The sequence below is a fragment of the Ranitomeya imitator genome, chromosome 1 (assembly GCF_032444005.1).
Source record: "Ranitomeya imitator isolate aRanImi1 chromosome 1, aRanImi1.pri, whole genome shotgun sequence".
NCBI classification, from domain to species: domain Eukaryota; kingdom Metazoa; phylum Chordata; class Amphibia; order Anura; family Dendrobatidae; genus Ranitomeya; species Ranitomeya imitator.
This window is the reverse complement of record NC_091282.1, coordinates 639377820-639384158: the sequence shown is the minus strand read 5'-3', so window position 1 is coordinate 639384158 and position 6339 is coordinate 639377820. Positions and strand designations below refer to the sequence as shown.

The window sequence follows — 6339 nt, the reverse complement described above, 5'->3', positions numbered from 1 at the left end:
TGAAGGACTGAGGAGTGTATTATACTATATGGAGGAATTGCAGTGTATTTTAATATATGGAGGACTTATGAGGAGTGTATTATACTATATGGAGCACTGAGGAGTATATTATACTATATGGAGGACTGAGGTGCACATTATAATATATGGAGGACTATGGGGTGTATTATACTAAACAAGCAAAATGCTGCATATTCATCGAGTGATTGGATTGTTTATGAAGGAACAGAAATCCTTGTTCTCAACAGCACATCGCCGATGTAAACTGTAGTTGTGCCGCTAATAACATGATACTGTATGGGGACAGATTGATCTAATTGTGACTGTTCTGTTCCCTTCATTCTTTCTCAGTTGGTGTAAAGAGGCCGGGAAACAAGTGAACGACTTCAGTATTGTCGATCACACTCGTTTAGCGGCCTGAGATCAGTGCACGTAAATACAGCAAAAATGCTTAACAGGGAGATGAGGCAAGGATGATGACAGTTGTAGTTAGCACCCGATGCCTGGGAATAGCACTAACTCTACTGCTTTTCCCAGCCGCCAAAGCATTTAATTCTGGTATGTGTAATGATTTTTAGGGTTGATGTCAGCTGCGTAATGTCAGCTGCTATCAATCACTGGTGTAAGTAATGGAGAGGTGTCTATCAGACATCCCCACTACTAGCCCAGACCTGGTGAGACCCAGCGACTCTGAAGAGCGGTGACGGTAGTAACAATACCGCTCTTCTCAGTCGCCGAGCTCAGTGCAAGACCCGGAATATCTGAAGAGCGGTGACGTTACTGATGTCACCGCTCTTCAGAGTCACCGGGTCTCGTGCTGCGCAGCGGAACCAAAAGTGGCTGTAGGCAACGTTTATGGAGCATCAGAATGAGGTTCCATAGCCTTTGGTCATCTCATCCCTTCATTATATATGAGATCCAGTTATGTAGGTAAAGTAGCGGCTTTTCTTGGTACTGTAACTAAAAGCAATAAATAGGACTGAGCTGTAATGCTGGATACAGCTGTAATTATATGTTATATAGTCGTGTTACACTCCCCTCACTTCTCTTAACCTACAAGTGTACAAAGATATTATACAGTCACCATGTGACAAGTGGGCCTGTGTAACTTCAAATGCCAGGGCTGAATGTTAGTCCCAGTCCGGCCCTGCTCCTTTGTCTACACCAAACTCCTTTGTTACCCCCAAAACCCTTTGAGTCTTTGACATCCATCTGTATCTTTAACACACCTCTATTTCCTCTAGGCTCTTCTGATTCTCCATTTCCTACAGACCTTCTTTTTCCTCAAGACGTGTCTGTTTCCTTTTGACCCCTTTGTCCCTTACAGACTTCTCTGTTTTCCCCAGACCACTTTGTCTCCTCTACGCTGTTCTTTCTACACCAAACCCTTTTGTTTCCCTTAAGCTCATTTGTCTTCTTCAGGTTCCTATGAGTACACTACACCCTGCGTTTCCTTCAGACGTATATGTCCCCCTATACCTATTCCAGAATTGACTCTCTTCAGACAAGTGGCTATTATGTCCCTCTGTGGTTCCTACGGATGTTTTAAAAAATCATGTCTATATATACACTTCTTATTTCTTTTTCAGATTACCAGTGGTTCTACTACTTTACATATTGTCTAAATTCACCTACTGCAATTGTATATCTTGCCCTTGGGAGCTTATTTGCATTGGTAAGTCATGTTGTTAAAATTCTATTTCTTGTTATTAGTCATTTACATTTGGGATATACAGCTCCTTTTTAGTAATTCATTTAAATTGGAGATGTCCCTAAGTCAAAGGTGTTCAGTAGAGATGAGCAGATTAGGGAAATATGAAATTGCTTGTTTGCCAAGATTTTTCCTGCTTACCTTTCCCCTTCACCCTCACCTGTCCGATCCCCAAAGAATCTTCAGATCGGTACTGCCGCTCACGCTAAAATGTCTGGACCTCTAATTCTGGGCCTGAACTTCCGTCTTTGATTAGACCTGGAAGATGTCTGTGCCAGGTTGCAGTTTAATGACCCCTCCGAAGCCTATCAAAGTCCCAGTCTAGAGGGAGAGACTGGGTGAATTCAGCATCAGTGATGAATCCACGTGGAAATTTAAGTTCAATTCCACTCAAATTTATTCACTCATCTCTACTTTAGTGTCAAGTTATTCCCCTGAGCATTGTTTTTCTCTCTTTTTTTTTTTTAAATCCGCTATACAGTTCCAGAGATATGGGCCTTTTTATTTGGTGCTAGTTATTATAGTCTTCATCTTTACTAAAAAGGTGTGGCTCACAAGATCCTCAGGGGCGTGTTTTTATATTGCTCCGTATAATTACCATGTGAGCCACACCCCCATGGAAAGACATAAATCTTAGAACTAAATAAAAAGGTCTATATCTCTGGAAACATATGTTGGATTTTTTTTTTTAAGACAGAATACTAAGAGGACCAGTGTGTTAGGAGTCGAGTTTCCTCTGCTGCACAGGGGGAATCTCGATCCGTGTCTGCTGCGGTCTCCCAATTCGGTATCGGCCGCAGTGGGCTCTGCTCAGCGGAGACGTCGCTCCCAGCGTCTTGCTGGGGCTGATTCGGTGCATAGGGTCACTACTGCCTTTTCTGGATTTCCTATGGTACCCTGCACTGATCTGCGGCGAGCAAGCCTCTCTGGGACTAAGTTCTTTTTTTACTCACACTGAGCATGCCCAGGGCAGGGTCTCCCATTGGAGGTCGAGCGCCACATGTTCGGTCACATGCTCAGGTGCTGCAGTACATTCCATTGGTCCTTCTGGAAGGTCCTGAAAGGGCAAAACATGCTCAGGTACTGCAGCACTTTCCATTGGTCCTTCTGGAAGGTCCTGAAAGGGCAAAAACTTCAGTAGCAGCTTCCTGTGCTGCAACTATATAAACTGCGCATGACTGCACGGCCATGCGCTAGTATTGTCTTATATATGTGTGTGTGTTGTGAGTGAAAGTCGCTCTTTAAATAACCCTCCCTATTGAATGTCTGTTCGCGGAAGGTGTATGTTTGCTATCTAGCGCCCGACTTATCCAACAGCACGTAACACACATCACAGCGTCCAGTTGCTGTGACCGCCAGTACGGCGCCGTGCGCTTCCTCTGCGCTTTCCTTACCCAAGCCTGGGTGGTTAGTGGCGTCCGTCAGTGCGGCACCGCACGCACTCTCGTGCCTTTATTTACTATTTCAATAGTTTCCTTTCACACCCAGTTGCGGTGTTGTGCCAGCAGTGGTCTAATCGGACTTCAATCCTAGTTGGGGTTGTGTTCGCTGACTTATTGCTCGCGCTCTATGTGCGGTACCGCGGTCCTGTGACGCAACAGGATCGCTTCCTTCACGCAGGGTGAAGTTAACCCTTGTATGTATACTTATAGTACCGCCATATAGTCCGTCTTACTTAGCAGCAGGTACTTTCCTGCACGGTGGATCCCGGGTTGCGAACGCACCAATTCCATCTAATAAACTATATATTTGGTGCGTTCCGCCAATCCTAACACAGTGTTAATAAAATATGAGCAAAAACTGGACACTTTGGACTCATAGACAAATCCTTTCTAAAGTACTTGTCCATATCTTAGATACTGATTATCAGTATGCTATGTCCAGTGGCAACTGAAAATACACAGCTGGGGCAGCACAGCTTGATACACCTTGTAGCGGCTGTTCTCTGGCAAATGTGAGCTGAACGGCAGTACCAAAAATGGCCACTAGATTGTACAGAACTGTGATGTTCCAGTTCTATACACTGTGTACATCTGACTGTCATGGGATGTTGTCCGGTTACTGGTGGGGGTCTGACACCTGACCAGCCAACCTATCTGACATTTTATTTTGCACTCTTCTGTAAGAATGAAAACTGAGCTGTGATTGGTTGCTACAAGGTCAGATTTTCTTTTAAGCAGTTTAATCAAACTGCCCCAATATATACAATTCTGATGTAGATTTTATACATATTTTAATATAGTTTATTTTGAAGTTTCTTTTCTAGGTTAGATATAACATGCACTTAGTAATCTCTGAAATCTAGCTTTGGCTTTTTTTTTCATATTTAGAGGTCGGTTATATGGTCAAACGATGTTTAAAGAAAAAGAAGAATGAAAGAGAGCAAAAGAAAAGTGAATATTTTCTAAGTGACAGAATAGAAGGAGGTATTGTATCTACCACACAGTGTGACCTGGGATCATGTATCTAGTCTTTTCATGTATGATACTGATTGTCTGAATTGGTGTATCTAATCCTATCATATGTGTCACTATTTGCCTGACTATCATTTCCGATACTGTCTGCTGAGTTGTGTATCTAATTCTCATACTGTATGTGGTACTGTCTGCGGAGCCATTGTATCTAAGTCCATTCTAAGTCCAGCTTACTAAGTGATACTACTTGCTACAATTGTATATCAAAAACCATTATGGGTGATACCATTGGCTGAGCTATGTATCTCGTCTTATCATACAATATATGTCACTGTTTGTCTTAGCTGTGCATCTAAACCTATCATGTGTGGATGTGGTTGGGTGATATGGGTGTTATGTTTGACACCAATCTCTCCTTCACCTCCCATATACAATCTCTTGCCCGCTCGTGCCGCTTACACCTAAAGAACATCTCTAGAATCCGCCCTTTTCTCACCATGGAAACAACAAAAACCCTCACTGTCACCCTGATCCACTCCCGCCTGGACTACTGTAATGCTCTACTAATTGGCCTCCCCCTTACTCGACTTTCCTCTCTCCAGTCTATCCTTAATGCAGCTGCCAGGGTCGTCCATCTGGCTAATCATTACTCGGACGAGTCCGCTCTTCGCCAGTCGTTACACTGGCTGCCCATTCATTACAGGATACAATTCAAAGAACTTGTTCTCACCCACAAAGCTCTCCACAGTGCGGCACCCCCTTACATCTCCTCCCTCATTTCTGTCTATCGGCCTAACCGATCGCTGCCACTGCAAATGACTTTCGACTAACCTCTGCACTAATCCGTACCTCCCACTCCCGACTACAAGACTTCTTCCGTGCTGCACCAATCCTCTGGAATGCTCTACCCCAAGATATTAGGACCATCCACAATTTGCATAATTTTAGGCGCTCCCTCAAAACACATTTGTTCAGAGTGGCCTACCACGTTCACTAATCAAAGTCATTTTATGTTTGTGTGTGTGTGTGTAGCCCATTCACTATCTCCATCTATCCCCCACCCCCTGAAGATGGCTGGACCATCATTGTAAATACACACCTGTACTTTGTATCTCCCCCACCTCATTGTAGATTGTAAGCTCTCACGAGCAGGGTTGACTTATTTAGCTTTAATTATTGTATTGTTAACGTTGTTACTTATGACTGTTGTGTTTGAAACTGTTAAACTGTAAAGCGCTGCGGAATATGTTGGCGCTATATAAATAAAGATTATTATTATTATTAGTTATATAATGGAAGTCTCCTTGTCAAACTGCATATTTGAGCATGTAGGTCTTTAAAATGTAAATTCATTGACACCTTTATATCTTCTACCTCTTGCTGCATTCCTGAGAAATCATCAGTTTTATTAATATTTAATTAATTTACTGACAGTTGCTCTTAAAGTTATTTGGATTCTTTTAAAAAAAATTATGTTGGTTTTACATTTTTATCTTTTCATTATTTTGTATTTTCTAGAAAGTTGGGAATTGACTAATATGACAAGACAGAGAAGAGTAGAACCTGCTGATGTCATGGACGTCCAACCTTGTTCGATGTATTAACACGTCGGTGGACCCTTCTCATTCCACAGAACATTTACATATCCTCCCGCCCCAGTATTCACCAGGCCCAGTATTGTGAGGCGGGCATTACTGCCTTTTCTTTAGCCCTGCTAAACACTGCAAAATATTTTAGAAAGGGAAAAATTTTGAAAAGACAACACAAGAACATTTTTCGCAATGGTAGATACCATGCAAAAAATGAAGTGAAAGGAGATCAAAAGGTAAAATAAATTGATATCTTTATTGGTAACATTAACATATAAAAATAGTTAAAAAGACAGGGTAGTGAGCCTCCAAAATAGGAGCGGGTAATCCTACAGCAGAGAAATTGTATTTGCATATATGCACATAAAAATTCAGGTTAGCCTTACAAGGAATAGAACAGCCTGCCAAGAAGAATAGTAGGCCACTTGGTGGATGTCCGGGATGGTGCTGCGATTGAAGTATAAGGGATTGGCTTCTACAGGAATGTTCCCCTTGCCCGATGAGCACTGTTTTGCTGTATAGCTTCTTCTGGAGGCGTGGAGGTATTTAGGTGGAGCAGGTATATATGTACTGAGGTGCAGAAGATGCCATATCCGTTCCCAAGTGTAAAGGAATTAGCACCATT

The 6339-nt window shown here is 42.5% G+C and overlaps 1 long non-coding RNA gene across 1 annotated transcript; it reads left to right on the top strand.

The window, feature by feature from the left end:
• The first annotated feature begins 1404 nt into the window (after positions 1-1404).
• Positions 1405-5700, top strand: LOC138657988 (uncharacterized). Its single transcript, XR_011317289.1, has 3 exons — positions 1405-1675; positions 4044-4137; positions 5644-5700. It is a non-coding gene; the product is annotated as an uncharacterized lncRNA (long non-coding RNA).
• Positions 5701-6339: the final 639 nt, after the last annotated feature.